This window comes from Liolophura sinensis, chromosome 4 (assembly GCF_032854445.1).
Source record: "Liolophura sinensis isolate JHLJ2023 chromosome 4, CUHK_Ljap_v2, whole genome shotgun sequence".
In the NCBI taxonomy this organism is placed as follows: domain Eukaryota; kingdom Metazoa; phylum Mollusca; class Polyplacophora; order Chitonida; family Chitonidae; genus Liolophura; species Liolophura sinensis.
Window position 1 is genome coordinate 9,591,112 of NC_088298.1, and position 16,712 is coordinate 9,607,823.

Genomic DNA, 16,712 nt, shown 5'->3' on the forward strand with positions numbered 1-16,712 from the left:
TCAAATGGAATGAAAAATTGTCAAGACGGAAGAAAGAGATTGTATATGGCATGTTTGCGTGACCGATTTCTGATGACCTCATGCGCGGCGAGCATGCGCAGTGTCCTCGTGATCTGATCCCATTCCGGACAGTTTTCCTCAGAGATATTATATTGTTTACAGGTCTGTTCACACCGGGTCACTTTTCTGGAATCGATGAGAAATCGCCCAAGAATGCGGAGTCGGTAGGAATAAGATGACAGGGGAGTGAGTGGGTGAGTGGATGGGCGTGTGGGTGAGTGGATGGACGTGTGGGTGAGTGGATGGGCATGTGGGTGAGTGGATGGGCGTGGGGTGAGTGGATGGACGTGTGGGTGAGTGGATGGGCGTGTGGGTGAGTGGATGGGCGTGTGGGTGAGTGGATGGGCGTGTGGGTGAGTGAGTAACATTTAAGGTGAGGCAACAGAGACATGACACTATCAAAATTCTACACCTAAAACTCAGAAAAACTGGAACACGGCTCAATTATATATAGTTCCAGATAAGTCGAAACTATTTTCAACCATATGTCTTGTCATTAAAGTTAAAACTTCGAGAGACTGGAAATCGGGATACCGGGGTTTATTTATGGTTGCAAATTTATTTATTTATCTATTTATTTGATCGGTGTTGTACGCCGTACTCAAGAATAATTCACTTATACAACGGCGGCCAGCCTTATGGTGGGAAGAAACAGGCAGAGCCCGGGGGAAACCACGTATGGCCGCAAATAAATCAAAACAATTTTCTTACAAATGTATGGCTATTATTCTTAAAACTTTGAAAAAATGAAATCCGGATGAAAGGACTTATTTATTGTTTCAAATAAATCAAAACAGTTGTCTTACAAATTTATGGCTATTAAACTTAAAACTTCGAAAGACGGTCAATCGGGATAGGCCTATAAGAGATTAATAATACTTGAAAATAGGTCGAAAAATATTTTCCCCGAAACTGAAAATTGGGATTCAGGGGATTAATTATGACGGTTAATAAAATGAAGCAGTTTTCCCACAAAAGTTGAAAAGATTATCGGTCCTCTGGTAAGTCACGGTTTCAAGCTTTCCCATACTGCTTAGAAATTACTATTTAAATAATGTATATTTTGACAATAAGTATGGACAGAGCGAAGTAGATGAAGAAGCGTGTGTAATATCTAATAAAATACACGATAACAATCTATAAACTATAAAGTTAAACAAGTTTACAATCTAGTACACCGTCACAAACTGAGATACAATAACGCAAGACATCTGAACGCATAAAAAACAAATAATTGAATGAAAAATAGTAAAAGAAGAAATATAAAGTGTAATTTAATTAAATATTCGGAAATGAAAAAAAGATACAGTGGCTCCTTTACTGAAGTCTTCTTAGTATATAAATAGATACTTAAACCTGTTTCCCGAGTTTTAGCATCACATTCTCAAGAATATTTCACTTATACAACGCTGGCTGCGCTATGATAGATGGAAACCTAATATAATACCTGCCTACCCAGCTCATGTTTTCAAGTTTGTGTTGTTAGTTATTTTGATTCGTTTTCAAACCTTGTCAAAACATGTTGTTTTCAAAGCTCATGACTTAAGTCCAACAATAAACAGATGGCGTAAGTACGGTACGCAGTGGATGTCGAGTTAGAGCGATTGACCTGGCCAGGCATGTGACGCCAGACGCCATAGTGGTAATGAAGTGATAATTGCATCACCTGAGGTAATACTTGCTTTGATGTAGAGCAGTTGGTTACTTGAGTTCATGCTAAAAAAATACCTGTACCAGATGACCAAATATCTAATAGACCAGCTGTCGTTCATGTTGCAGTTTTAATTGATCTTCACTAGATATCTGGTCGCCATGTATACGTACCGAGGTCATGTACATTTGGACAGTATGTTCACTAGGCCTACATGTCTAGTGAGATTGGTATGGAAGTCGATAAACTAGATCTCGCTACCTCCCTACCTCGACCTTTCTAAAAAGTTGGGTTCTAGAGACACCTGGCCTGTGATGCCGGTGGACATCAACACTCTGATGGCCAGTACGTGGAACTATTATATAATAGTCCCAACTAGGTCAGTACTTCTGTTTACCTGAGATGTGAAGCGAGGGCTATAGGAATTGAGGTGCAAAAGTACGGGGAATTTTCATTATATATAGTGATCGCTTTTCCTTCCGTCATTGTCCCTCTTATTAATCTTTACTACGCCATATTTCAGCACTGGTGGATGGTATTTAGTTAATAATTTATCTAGTTATGACAACATCCAGCATTATGGTGGATGGAATGGATTTAATGACACTTTTGTCAGTTTTGACAATATTATAGCAGTTTATTTCCTTGTGTTTACTTTTCTATATGTGCGCATGAATGTCTTGGTCGAATCAAAGCAATGACGGGGTTTGGTCAGATCTTACAGGTCCCCGACCATCATGCGCAGAACGAAATTCATTCAGTTGCTGACTGTAGTCCTGGGATGCCGAGAGAGCTATGTAGCGGGGTCGCGAAGCGAGACAGCGAGGCAGCGAAGCGAGGCAGCGAAGTGAGGCAGCGAAGTGAGGCAGCGAAGCCAGGCAGCGAAGCCAGGTAGAGAGCCAGCGATATGACTTTCCTCGCTTCGTTATCTCGCTTCGCTGCCTCGTTAGAAAGGTCGAGGTAGCGAGAACTCCTCTATTGGTTTCCATAGACTGGCGTTAAATTACAATCAATGAAACACACATGTGTCTGGTGTATTTAGACTATATTTTTCAGTATATCCTTTGGAACATTGTTTTGGTATATTCAATATACGCCTGGTACAATGTTACGGCATACTCAGTATACCACTGGGATATCGTTCGCGTATATTCAGTGTACTTCTGGGCAGTTGTTACCGTATGTTCAGCATACATCTGGAGCATTATTACACTACATTCAGTATACGTTTGGAACACGTTTATCTGGTATACTGATACTGTATATTCATTAGTATGTCCTCAGGATGATGAAGCTCTCGTCAAATCATCAAACTAGTTTACTAATCTGAAACTGTGACTTACCTGGAATTTTGACATTAATATATAGAGTTGTCAGAGGCATTCGTGACAAAAATGAAGATTAGTTTTTAAGTTTAAATCCAAGCTTACGAATAAAACCAAAACTTAAGTCTAACGCTGACTTAAGTCTAAGAATCTCAACTTCATGAGCGCAGTATATATCAACATCATGACCGCCATTATTATCAGGATAGCCATCATCATTACAACATCATTATAAAGATCGTTCCATCAACAACCATGTGCATCACTTTCATCATAACCAACATCGTCACTATAATCCGCATCGGCATCATCAGCATCACCATACAGTCACAGTGATAATCACCATCGTCGCCATCATCATTATTAAGACTGTTATTATCACAATACCCATCATATGCATTACTTTCATTATTATCATTGACATCATCATCAACATAATCATCATCAACATCGCCATTATCGTTATGATAAAAGTCATATGCATCGTCTTCATCCCCTCATAATCATTATCAAGATCGTTGTTTTCATAATTATCACAATGCGCATAATCATCATCATCATCGTCGTCATTGTTGTCAACCACCTTCGCTGGTTCGGTGCCTCAAAGGATAACCCATTAGTGACTGAGCAGTAGCGTTGCAAGTTCGAATCCAGTTGTCGCTGGTTCGGTTGAGGCATTAAGAGGTTTGTCAGGTAGTGCTACCGAATGAAGCCGGTGGTTTACTCCAGGTATTCCGATTTCTTCCACTGATAAACCTAGCTAATTGCCGTGAAAAATTCTTGAGAACGACAGATACCAACAAAAGCACGCCAGTGTGGATACGTTAACAACCAAATAGCAAGTTGACTAGAATATGAGAACTGATGGATTCTAACCATGATTGAGTGTACGAATTGATGGATTCTAACCACGATTGAGTGAAAGAATTGATGATTTCTAACCACGATTGAGAGTACGAATTGATTGACTCTATCCATGACTGAGTGGACAAATTGATGAATTCTAACCATGATTGAGTGTACGAATTGATGGATTCTAACCATGATTGAGTGGATGAATATATGGATTCTACCCATGATTGAGTGAAAGAATTGATGGATTCTAACCATGATTGAGTGGACGAATATATGGATTCTACCCATGATTGAGTGAAAGAATTGATGGATTCTAACCATGATTGAGTGTAGGAATTGATGGATTCTACCATGATTGAGTGACAAATTGATGAATTCTAACCATGATTGAGTGTACGAATTGATGGATTCCACCCATGATTGAGTGGACGAATTGATGGATTCTACCCATGATTGAGTGAAAGAATTGATGGATTCTAACCATGATTGAGTGGACGAATATATGGATTCTATCTATGATTGAGTGGACGAATTGATGGATTCTACCCATGAATGAGTGAAAGAATTGATGATTTCTAACCATGAATGAGTGGACGAATTGATAGACTCTATCCATGATTGAGAGTACGAATATATGGATTCTAACCATGATTGAGTGGACGAATTGATGAATTCTACCCATGATTGAGTGGACAAATCGATGATTTCTAACCATGATTGAGAATACGAATTGATTGATTCTGACCATGGCGGAGTGTAGGTGCGAAAGGGTGGATTCTACTTATGACTGATTGTGTACGAATTAATCGATTTTATCATGACTAACTGTGCGAAATTGTAGACATTCTATCTATGGTTGAGGGCGCCAACTGATTGATTCTGTCCATGACTGAGTATGCAAATTGATGGATACTATCCTGATTGAGAGTGCAAATTGGTGGATTCTGTCCATGATTGAGAGTGCAAATTGATGGATTCTATTAATGGATTATAGCCATGGCTGAATGTGTAGATGTATGGGTTTTATCTTTGACTGACTGGTTGGCTTACTGAATTCGTCATTCCTCAGTAAACATGAGCGTATAATGAACTCTACGATCCACATGCGCAGTCTGCTTTTAACTGTCCAGGCATGTAATGATCCTTACGGGCTATTAATTAATTGTTTGCATGGGTGAGCACACAATATCTTAATTGGCGATAGCTTTATAAAGGTTTATCGCTAGATATACGGGATGACTTTAAGTGATTGCATTGGCTTCCTGGCTGAATTGATTGACTGACTGACCAAGGGTGCGATTAATTTGTGTAATTACTTACACAAATTAATTATCACATGCATGCTAACTTGAATAGGCCTGGAGTGGTATATTGTGCAACGTACGTTTGGTTGACTGTTTGACTGATTGACTGATCGTTGTTTGATGCTAAACTCAAAAATTTTTCACTTTAATACACAATTTGGGTCAGTTTTAAGAGAGGGATTAGGGTACATAGTATATAGTATTGTTCCCGATTATCATTTCTCTCTCATCTCACATCTCATCTCACATCTCATCCCACCCCACCCCCACCTCCTCTTCGTCATCTACGCTGCAATATCACCTTTCGGTGCCCTCTGGATCTTACGCCACCACTGTGCAATTCTATCATCCCCTAAACAAAGCTGCAAGAAAACCATCAAAGCTAAAGTAAACAGCATCATCAAAAACACTGTAGTCAACAGCGACTGACCACTGAACTCAAGCCGGCCAGAGCGGTCAGCGAGGGGATGAACATTCACTGACCATACAACCCCAGGCCTGAGACGGCGAGGGGAGGGGTGGGGATGGGTAGAGGGGGGATAATAAGGGCATGGTCGGTGAAGTAGGACAGTATGACGTCACAGCTAGTGGTCACCTCCCAGCATGTCCTAAGCCGTAGTTGACTGACCACAGCGATGATCAGTACCGTGTGCAATCGTCACCTCGTCACACTGGTCACTGCATGTCCAGTTATTTGCCTGTATGGTTAATCTGGTCGGTCTAAGTGACACATAACATAGCATCTAGTAGATCCACTGATAAGCGTCACGTATAATAACGAGTAATGCACCTCAGAAAAAGGAAATCTTTATGATGGGAAATAAATTACCATTCACTTTAGTATAATTATACACAAGTAGTGTAACTCTGAAAAACGAATTGACAGGCTGCAAGTTATGCCATATTATACACTACACAGTCATCACAGAATTATTTATTGATATATTTAACTGGTATTTTACGCCGTGTTCAAGACTATTGTCATGACAATATTGCAGCTAGTCAATGATGTATACGTTGCCAAATCTGTGCCTCTGACAACACTACAATACCATATACGTTCATTATCAGGCTTATCTCGTAAGGCATGTTTGTTAGTTCTGCTTTTCTTAGAGCCTACGGTATACATGCAAACGTGCCTCACTTAGCACAATTGTCGTGAGTATCACTTAATTTAAGTCGAAATATTGGGATCGCAAAATAAGGAATTTCTTAGGAGTTATTTATTAATTATAAGGAGGTTTTGTTTTCCGAAGTGACACTATTTGTATACCACTCACAAGTTTCAAGTAATACACGTGTAGTGTAACTCAGAGAAACATGTTGACGATGTTTCTCGGAGTGAATTCATAAAAATTGACTGTTTATTGTACTGTTCGGGGTGTGATCCAGATTATGAAAAACAGATCATGTGTTTACAACAGAGAGGGACATAAAACGGAAAAATACAGTTGCAACACTTCATCGTGCATATCAGAACATTGTTCCCAAAGCAGTGCCCTCTATACTCACCTCCCCACCCCGCTCTTCTACCCCCACATAGGCGTGCCCCTTCCTGAGGCACCTAGTCTTCACCAGACCAAATAAGACACCAATCCCAAGCATGTAGGCCTTTATTTCAAAGCTGTCCATCTAAACATGCCAGGGTTATAAAGAGAGATTATATCTCTTATCAAATCAGTCACGACAGACTCGTGGGTAATCTTCAGTTCGTAAACCCGTACGTGAAGGCTCATAACAGTGAGACTGTAACGAGATAACGGTCCGTGAAATATGCGGGTGTAATGCATCGCTGAATAAAGCCATTTTATGCTGGCAATTATCTTCATACCAGATAAAAGCCCGGTTCATCCTAATTGGTTCAAGTCGAAAACGTATAGACTCAGGGCTGAGAAACGAGCTTAAAAAGAGCAGATCGTCTACCTTTAAAGGCCAAGAACGATTTTTATGAATTTTATTAAGATTTTTGCACAGTGAACAAAATGCAAATAAAGAGTGAGGCTATATAGGCTACGTTGTGGAGCGTTTGGACCGTATTCAAGCGGAAGATAGGTAACGTGCTTCTTTGGCTATTAGGGGGTCCCCGTGGCCTGGTTAATACTGGTGCAGCAGAATGACCCAGGAGCCTCACACCAAAACACGGTCGCTGTGAGTTCAAGTCCAGCATGGATGATCGTTGGCTCTCTCCAGTCTTTGCCTGGTTTCCTTCATAATACTGAACGCTGTCGTACAAATAATATTCTTGACTACGGCGTAAAACACCCATCAAATAAATAAATAAACAAACGTTTAGCTATGGCTTCCACATTCTAAACAGATATAGCGGTAACACTGCGAGCATATTAATCATAGATGAAGAAATGTATCCCCTAGAGCCTATTTAGCACCTAAAAAGAATCTGTGACTTCACTCAGCTTCAGGCTGTTCAATATGGCGCATATAGTCCACCGTACAGAATCTGAGTTTTCATTTTCATTTTATTCACTCTATAGAAAAAAATCGGGGAATCCATATTTGGATTCATCTCAATGCTGCATTGAGAGGTGTCATGGTGTGACGAAGGTGTCACACTGACTGATGACTCTCATAAAGAAAAGCTCCTACTTCGGTACACTTGTACCGAATTTGAGAGATCTGTTTTCAGTACATCTGCACAATTATTTTTGTGTCTTTATAGTTCTTGTTAAAACATACAGATTATGTTTTAGAGGTACCGACGTCATACACTGCAGACGGGTTAACTTATATGTATGTTTAAACATAAAATGTTGTTAACGTATTAAAGGTATTATTAAAATAATTTTTCCTCGTAGTCAAAGTTGATTGGCTAGTCTAGGCAGTCTAGGCTCGACACCATGTTGGGAGTCCCTATAAGCTGAAATGATGACATTTCAGCTTATTGAAACGTGTTATTGAAATGTGTCAATGCCTTTCTGAAGTTCGCCCGTTGACTGTGTTAAACCTTTATTGTATAACGTGTATAAGATGACACTGCCATGCATGAAGCCTTGTACAAAGCTATTAAATGCATTTACAGGCATTCACGAATTCGTGTGCGTAAGTTACTATCGAAATGCATATATAGAACAATTCATTGTCTTTTCCTTGACACAACAGTATCATTTCAAATTTCCTTCCTGTCCAACCATACGCAGTTGGAGAATCTCGAGAAGATCCGTTGAGCACAAATGTTGACAATGTCATTCTAACTTTCCACACTTAACCAACCGACCACTTCATCCTCATGATCAAACTGACACTGTTTACACAGCTGATGTTCGATCGATTGAAAATACGTGGACCTGATATAGAACAGCAACGTGTAATCGCCTCTATTAAATTATCTGCATCCCTCGGAGCTAGTTGAAGAAGATGTGTGCCTATTGTAGCCCTATCAACCCTCGCACTCCGTCATTAGGCTTAAGTGCAACTGTACCCGACGGGAACTAAAGGCTGCTTGTCGCTATTGTATAGGAGGCTTATACAAACTCCCCTACGCCAAGCAGATTTCAAGCCCTCAACAATATTGTACAATTTTCAATTTTCTCACTTCTTTTTGCAAAATAATAGGATTTGTCCCCAATAAGATTTTCTCCTCTGTGATAATCATCCCCACCAATACTGTGCAGCTGTTTTGCATGGCGTGCACGTGAAATGCACTTGCGGAAATTTACACTCAAACTTCTCAGTCATTTTCCATACAGAATCATTTTATCACGACGAAAACACGTTCTTATATACAAAGTCATTATATCAAGACGAAAACACGTTCCTATATATCATTTCCTTACTCGGATGTCTCAGTATTATTAGCAAACTCTTTTACCTAACTTTATGATTTATTTATTTGATTAATGTTTTATACCTCAGGTAATAATATTCCATTTATTCTTTACTGCGGCCAGCATTGTGGTGGGAGGAAACAGGGCAGAGCCAGGGGAAACCCACGACCATCCGCTAGCAGACCTTCCTACGTACGGCTGGGGAGGAATCCGGCCAGAGCCGGGGGAAATCCACGACCCTCCACTAGCAGACCTTCCTACGTACAGCTGGGAAGGAATCCGGCCAGAACCCGGGGAAACCCACGACCATCCGCTAGCAGACCTTCCTACGAAAGGCTGTAGAGGAATCCAGCATGAGCTGGACTTGATTTTATCTAATTAAATAGCTACGTGAACAGCTGTGCCTAGTTTATATATAGAATAACCTCTAATGTTCAACAAAAGTATATATTAAAATAGAAAGGTATAAAAACAGGTAAAACAATTTTCCTGTGGAGGTGGCTAATTTGGACTGATTTTTGTTTTGTCCGATTAACATATACATATTCGATGTCTTGTAGCCCCGAGCTCTGTTGTTTGAGTGATGCTATGTTGTATTCTGGTATTGCAGAAGATGTTCAATATAACAGACACAGTCGTTTAATTCAACATGAAGGTTTTATTATACTAACGGGATATTATGTTGAATATGACAAAGAATTACGTTAAAATACATGTAAAAGAATACACTCTAGCATCACTCAGACAACAGACTGTCTGTTAAAATTAACAGATTAATTTTTTGACGGAATGCAGCTTGTACTTTTGCCTAAAGCCTAAAGCTCGCTTACGGGAAACTGAAGGAAACAAAATTCACATCACAAAACAACTTGGTACATAAACAAGTCCTTTCAGATACTTCACCTGCTTCAATATGGAAGAAAATACGTCAGTTATTTGTCAAGCGTCGGTGGTTTACCGAACCCACAAAACTTACCGCCGCCGTATAATTTGTAAACGTTGTAGAGAGCGGTGGCAGAAACAAGTCATATGAATAAAAAAAAAATAAAAATTAAGTGTGGCCCAGTATTGAGAAATAAAAGTTATATGGTATTGAAAACACTAAAACTGAACAAATTCGCATTTTCAACGGCGAGGTAAAACGTGTTTGGTGTTAATTTCAAAGCGATCAAATCTGAGCAACTATATACGACGGCACCCAAATATGTGTTCTCCTGGTGAAACCCGGTCCACGGTATAATACCACCTAGTCAGCAGCAATGTACCAAATCAACCATATCAAACCAACTTGTGCATGCCAGCTATTTTTTTCTTTTTTAGTAAACTGGTTTTTATTGAGCAAAATACAATCTAATTAAAACGGCAAAATAGAGCATTGAGTCTTGTCATTTTTTGTATCTCGGTGAAATCGGAATGACGGATGGTAGTAAATGTCTCGTGAAATCTGATAGATCATATGGGCGGGGGTGTTGGCTTAGGCGGAGCGTGGCGGTGGGGGGGAAGCAAGATTGAAGTTCCGGGCGCACAACACAATGGTCGCACGGCAATGGATTCCTCAAGCAGACCCGGCAACAATCCTGTTAGACTGGGACGCGCTGCTTTACAAGTGATCTGGGGTCAGCAATGAGGTCATGTGAAGGTCAGCGTGACCCGGGCTCTGCTTTCGCCGAGGTCCGCCCTCGTTGTCTGTGTGAGTTGCCTTGATGGATAGCAAGTCCGCCGCCTGAGATAAAAACCAACACGCCCGGCCAGCCACCCAGGATGTCGAACATTATGACGTCACGGAACCCATCCAGCACTGCGGACAATCATTTGATATATGCGGATGTCCTCCGCCCCGCTTAATGCTGTTCGGTATTATTCGTCCAAAAAATCAATTTTCAGGCTGTAAACTGAGAAAAGGGACTGCCGTGGACTGAGATGTCAATTTCCCCCATGGCCTGTGGTCAGAAAGCGAAGAGTGAATGAAAAACACGTAGCACATGGCTGCCTCTAATGCAAATACGCCGAGAGGCTCAACGAGGGTTGAAGCCATGTACCGTGTGTTTAGAGCGGTCGGGTTTACAGAGCTGTTATAGGACGGTAAACTATACCGAATTTTGATGATAGAGTATAGGCAAGGTCAGCCTGAGGCCTCATTCAACACCCCCACCCCTTTTCACGCCGGTGAAGGGTGCTAAATTATTAAGCCAAAGTTAGAGAATAGGTATAATAATGAATCCATGACAAAAATGTTCTACACTCTTATGGAATGATTAAGATGAATTCCATCAATATATTTCTTTGAAAGAATATATTTTTCTCTCAGACGGTCAATACACAAAAAAACACAAAATAAAGAAAACCGATTTGCTTCCAGTAATGCCAATTTTAAATAAGTCTAATATGTTATCCTGGAGACTATGCGGATGGTAAATGCATATCTTATATTTATTCACAGCAACGTAAAATACTAGGACCATTTTCAAAAAGGGTATATATATAACAATATGTATACGCATACTACAATTACATATACCACCATGTATACGTTTGACTGCGCACTTCATAAATGTCAGAAAAAATGTACGGAAAATCAGCACAGCGTGCCTGTCACAATGATTTATTGGTTCGATGACTGATCAGTGTTTATAGCACTGTAATTCAGAATATTTCACCCAGGCACGCGTATGGACGCCATGGTAGAAGTGAAACATTCTTGAGAATAGGGCTGGGCACTAAAAACAATCGAATAAAGAAATGAACGATTCCACTATATGGGTTGGACAAAATACAAGAATATGTATCTTTGGTACTAAATGTCATAAGCGGGTATTTGCAGGACGGGGTGTAAACTGAGATTTATCTCACGACTGCGGATGCTCGTGGGTTTCCCCCGGGTTCTTCCCGGTTTCCTCCCACCATAATGCTGGTCGCAGTGGTATAAGTGAAATATTACTGAGTACTGCGTTGAACACCAATCACTTAAGAAATAGAAGTGGAACGGCATGCGTCACATTGAATGCAGTATTACAATCATGCCTGCATATCAATAAAAGCAGTAGCTGTCGGCTCAACGCTTATCATAATTTCTAGTATTGGTGATGATATTTTTTCATTTATGTATCAATCATTATTTATTCACATGCATTTTTTTCCTTATTCCTTCCTCATAGTGTTTAGCAATATTCATTACGGTGCATAGTTTGTATGAAACCCTGGCAGCAAATTGTAGTGTACAGATGTCAGAACCATCCTTTCTATGCATTATCCTGAACCCATGCAGTTTTTGTTCAGGTGCAGCTTGAGGAAGTCCTATATACAAACGCTTTTATATAGTTTTTATACGATCAATATTGCACCCGTGAATGTCACAAACCTTAGCTGACACATTTCCCGACTCCTAAAGGGAACAAAGGTGTTGGAGCCGTGGGTCAGTTTATTTACACAGTTCACTTGACCACAACGTATAAACATTTTTCCCAGAAGAAGTTTAAAATAAACGCGGCCAGAGGAGTTCACGCTAGGTTGGTTTTCGAGTGGACTATCACTGAAGCTGCAAGGGGTCAAAGTTTAAAGGTGAACAGAATTGACCCCACTATGGTCCTCGTGCAACCTTTGAAAGGTCAAAGGTCGTCGCCCTGGCCGATTGCGAGTGTAATTTGTCCACAAACCATTTGGAACATTGTCACCAAATGTGCTGCGGCCAAAACGATTGATCTCTCGAGTACTTTATAGCTGATTATTTTCAGAAGACGTCTTTCTCTTTTTTTGTTCGTTGGCGGAAAGGGATGTAATGAAATAGGAATTCCCTGCAGTCAAAGCAATGAAAATGTTTCAAAACAACATTTCACCTGCGAAATGTGTCACGAAAGGTGTCATTGATGTTTTCTCTTCTTATTTACACTAATTCTGATGTTTATGCAGAAAATTCCAAAGGACGACAATATCCAGGGATTATTCATGGTTTCATCTCGTCTAAAAATGGCTAATCCGACATTTTACAACTCTTAAATGTTCTTGCAAAGTGTTTTCGTATACCTATAATGTTATTAATATTTGGCGAAAAATCGAATTATTTTCAAGCTGCATTGATTTTTTTCTCTTTCTAAGATTTCTTTTATGTCATCTTGATAACGATGACAAAATGATTAGTTCTCGGATGCGTTTCCTGTTTTCCTGTCGAGGTAAACAATAGGTTTGGTGCATTTGGTTCGAATGTTTTGTCAGTCAGGTTGGCTTGGTAACACGGCGATTTATCTCCAGCTGTCGGGCCTAATCTCCAAAACATGAGCAAATCTGACCGTATCTGGCGTATAACTGTCATGGCAACACGCGTTCAAGTGATACGTTGCCAGTTTTCTTAATCTAACCGCCATTACCTGCGGATGGTCGTGGGTTTCCGCTGGGCTATGCTCGGTTTCCTCCCACCATAATGCTGGCCGCCGTCGTATAGGTGAAATATTCTAAGGCGTAATGCACCAATCAAATAAATAAATAAATAAACCGTCATTGTTACAAGTGAAATATTAATTCTGCAGTATGGTGTTTTTAGAATACAATTAAAGACGTACAGCATAGAGAGAAAAACCATAGCAGCGACGACAGTGTGGTAGCTGACAAATGGTCACACGATAAAGGCGAAATACGGCCTCAATTTACCTGAGTCAGGATTTTATTCTAACTGTTCATGTAAATGCATAAATACTAGCAAATTCCACGTCCTCTACCACCATGACTTAAGCAGAATTAGGTTAAAAAATGCAGTGATGTTAATTGCAATTTATTAGATATCACTTGTCTAGAAATACTGAAAATGATACATATTCTAAAATTTCAGGAGTCCATCACAGTCATCAAGAATAAATAATCCAAAATAAAAATTGAATTGATGTGAGGAAACAAGATTAACATAGGAAAATTCGTCTTTAACGCATAATTATCTCAAGTTCACCGTGTGATGCTATCACATGTAGCTCATTTACAAACTGAGATTCTTTATATGATACTGTATTTTTTTTAAGCGTAGTAATTTTTCAAAAAAGACAATTGTATATAAACTAGGTCCTGAATTTTTGCCGTATCGCAGAATATCACCAAATGTCATAATGAATTTCGCTCTGAGGGTCTAATATAAGGGGTGTTATTAATTCGATAGATATGAAAATTTACTGTTTCTACATTCCCGACAATCATGCAGAAAATATATATCCAATCGTAACATAAAATAATAATACATAGTACTAAGTTGGAGCCTCCGTGACCGAGGTCTTTAGCGTGCCAGCGCGGCGCAATGACTCAGTAGCCTCTTACCAATGCGGTTGCTGTGAGTTCAAGTACAGCTCATGCTGACTTCCTCTCCGGCCGTGTCATCAACCTATGAATCGTCGTCGGTTTCTCCCGGGCTGTGCCCGGTTTTCTCCCGACATAATGTTAGCCGCCGTCGTATAAGTAAAATATTTGTATGTAAATCCGTTACAATAAATTTTTTTTTAATTAATAGGTCAGGTAAAAGGTTGGGAGCTGTTTTTATTTACTGTCTTATTTGCTGGGTGGCTTACAAATTTGCACGGCGTTGGTCAGGTTTAATGTATGGACGTAAACCCTTTACAGCGAGACCTGGATTCGAACACGCGACCTAACTGGTGAATGGCACTCTTTTTACAACGTGGCCGACGCTTTAGATGACTGAGCCAGAGCCAGCGAAGACTCGGTGGGTGTGTGAAGTGATCAGTGTTATTATAGTCTGGTAGCTGTAAGTTACACATGCCGGCACCTCGTGAAGAAGCGATGCTGACCTGCACACGGGAGGACAGACGGTAAGCCCCGCCCCCAACCCGACAACCAGCAACCCCCAACAGAACCCTGGATCTTATTGATTGATGTACTGACACCGTGCCAGCCAATGTCACGACTGAGCAGCATTCGGGTGGTTTCGGGAATGTCCGATGAAATACCCTCGGCTGCCGTATAAGGTCATCATGTTGAGATTCAACTAAAATGGCATTTCTCACTAATGCAATATATTAAATGATTTGATAAAAAATATGCTGTGTGTATAAAAGCCGACGTTGTGTGATGACTGTCAGTGCTGCGTTGTGTTAAAGTAAGCAAACGCAGGGACTAAGTCGACATAATAATGGCGGATCTCGCGGCAGAGTATACGTTACCTGTAGCACAATCGGTGTGTTTCACGAATGCAGGTGTACTATCAACACTCGGATACATCAGTTTTCGGGATGAATAGAACGCTTTGTACATGTATAATCCACTGGGGCATCTTGTCTTTACAGAAAACACACATGGAACAAACTGAGAGAAAGGAGCATGCATAGTCTACAACTAACGATACGTGTATTACACAAACAATTGTAAACATATAGCAGATACTTCATCGAAGAAAACAAAATATGTGACGCTGAAATGCACGAGATCTGTCTCATTCATTTCTTGCCCAGGTTGTTACCTGGTACGGTCAAGCTTTCCCTCCCCTACCCCTATAACCCGCCCCACACACCGCAGATCCTTTAACATGTGGTAACAGCAATCTGTCAGGCTCCGGGGAAGTTGACGCCATCACCCAGGAAAGCTTGAAGTTGAACTCGCAAACAAGGTTTTGCGCGAAACAGAAAATTCGTTTCAATATATAAACCCAGAGAACGAAATTGCACGCCCTTTATGTTACTCACGTATTATTTCATCCCAGGGCTCTGGCCGGTTTCCTCCCACCATAATGCTGGCCGCCGTCCTCTAAGTGAAATATTCATGAGTAGGATATCAAACACCAATCAAAAACATTTCAGATCGAACTGCCATGGTTAATTTGAAGCCCGTGAGACTACTTACCGTCTAAATTTGCAAAAGAGTGCCTCACATCAGGGATGTAATAGGCCCATGTCAAATAGCGTCCCAGCTTACACATTTACGGCTCATGGAGAACGAAATCTCGGCAAAACGTTACATATTTCAAAGAAATTATTCACTAGCGATGTCCTGTCATAAGAAACTTTATTTTAATGAAAATATTCATGTTGTATTTGGGATGTCACAAATTTACAAGCTTAAATATGATATTTGTGCTATACAGTCAAACGTTTCTTCAAGCTTTGCTAATGAGGTGATAATCAGTTTGACCTAGTATGTTGGCCAAAGCGGAGTAAAATGATGTGTTCACGATTGATTGAAAGTCAGTTCATTAATCAATGAGTTCAGCAATGAGACTAAGCAATAATTCACTTTAAAACCAACCAGTCAATCAGTCCGTAAGTCAGACAAGAAACACTGTAGTATTTTTCGGTTGTTGTCCTGCATTTCTGTAACTGATTTACTGCAGCTGCTGTAAAATATTGCAAAGCTGATTCGCTTGCAATAGTGTGAGTTTTTGTTATTTTTTTTTATTTTGATCTGCTTGACCTTGATTTGGAGAAACAAAATTCACAGCCAACAACAAAACTGGTGAAGCGTGAAGTGGATCTGAGTGGAAACGGGCCTACTGTTTCTGGATGTGTGTGTCGGGCTCGCCTTTGTCCATGCAGGCAGTCCCCAGACGTGGCTGGTGATGAAAGCGCCAGGCCGTGGACTCAGAGTTACATCACATTATGTAATTTCTTCAGCTGTCAGTCACACGCACAGTAGCACCGCCCCCTTGACCCTAAAACACTGACGGCCAATTATCGGGCTTGAGGTCATCGTATTATGCTAATGTGTCGCGCACTGCCAGAGTGCCCGGATCTAGAACCTTGTCCTGAGTAGCAAA